Consider the following 1701-nt stretch of genomic DNA (forward strand, 5'->3'; position numbering starts at 1 on the left):
CTATCTTTGATTTGGTTTTTTTGTTGCTTTGTTTTGTTTTTGTTGTTTGTTTTTTTTTTTTTTAAGTTAGCCTGGCACAGTATGACGGTGCAGTTTTAGCAGTAGGTTTAAAAAAAAAATAAAAAAGAAAAAAAAATTAAAAAAAGTAACCCACTCTATTAACCAGAAGAGAAAGATGATACTATGGCAGATCAGTAGCAAATAAGTGACTTAATCGATGCTTTACTGTAGTTAAATAGCTATGGCCTTACTACTTTGTCAATATCAGCTTAATTGTCTTGAAAATGTCCGCTATTTTTACTGTTACCCAAGTGAGTGTTCACCTGGGCTGAAATATCTGGTATGTACAGATGATATTTTAAATTTGTAAAATGCGCCATTGTATTACAGACGATGCAACAGAAATGCACTTCGGGGGGAAAATTGCTTCTGATAAGTTTTTTTGTAAATCCTTGATTACTACAGATATGCAATAGAATTTTTGTTTCTAATTTTGATATTTCCTTCTGAAACGTAAGATTGTTGCCATTAATCTGAATGATTTATCATGCTCTTCTTTGTGTGTATATATTACATATAGTCTGAGCTTCCTTTAGGGTGGTACATAATTTTGGTTTGTTGTAGTATTTTAGTTGGCTCCGCTCCTCAGTGCCTTTAGCGTAGGCACTTCAAGAGGTTAACGGAGTCTGTTTTTAATGTACAGTTGGGAGGACTTGAAATGGAGTTAAAGCAACTTATTTCTGAGAAAAAAAAAAATCCATCTGCAAACTAACCTGTAACAACTTTAAAATTTTATATTTAAGAACCAGAGGTTTATTTTTATGGAGCTTCAGTTATGGATACAGTTTCCAAAAATGCAACTTCAAATGTAAACAGACTGTGCATAAATGGGTTTTGTTCTAATTTTTATAGAATACAAGATATTCAGATAATATATTGAGCTCGAGTTACTACAGACATCTCGTTCCTCCCGGATGAATCCAGCTTTCCCCTTGGCATTTATGATCTCTCTTCAAAGTGGTAGGGCTTCAGTGAAAGGAGAAAAAAGCAACCTATCTGGCTTCTATACTTTGTCTGTTCTGGTATATTCCTGTTGTCAAAACTGTCCAAAACAAAATTTGTGTAAAGTAGGTTCATGCTTTAAATGTTAAAATGATAATACATGTATTTGTATTTGTTTTTGACATTGCCAAGGTGCTATGGGAAATTGAAATAACAGTTAGAAAAATAAAGCTGATTTAAAAGGAAAAAAAAACAACAAAAAACAAACAACAAAAAAGCTGTTGTTGTGGTTGACCTCTCTTTTTTTACCTCTAGCTACCTCGAATTTAAGCAAATGTTAATGGCTCTGCCTTTGGGTTTTTGACCCCACAGGGACAGAGCTGTAGGGGTCCGGGAAGCCTCTGCTGCTGTTAGAGCTGAGCCCCCTAACTCTGGCCTCTGAGAAGCCGAGGTTGAGGTAAACTTTCTCCTAAAACGCTTTTTTGTGGTTTTTTTAGGTGTTTTTAGCTCCATCGGAGCCGCGTTGGGCCGCCCTGCTCTGAGGGGTGACCGCCCCTGAGGGGAGCGCGGGAAGCGGCGGCCGTGCCTGAGGGAGGTGAAGGCACCTGACGGGATGCGGCTCGCGCCGAGGGGAGCGCGGGAAGCGGCGGCCGCCCCTGAGTGGCGCCCGGGGGTTTTGTGCTCCCTCTGAGGGGGCTC

Source organism: Mesitornis unicolor, unplaced genomic scaffold, assembly GCF_000695765.1.
Source record: "Mesitornis unicolor isolate BGI_N332 unplaced genomic scaffold, ASM69576v1 scaffold20350, whole genome shotgun sequence".
NCBI classification, from domain to species: Eukaryota; Metazoa; Chordata; class Aves; order Mesitornithiformes; family Mesitornithidae; genus Mesitornis; species Mesitornis unicolor.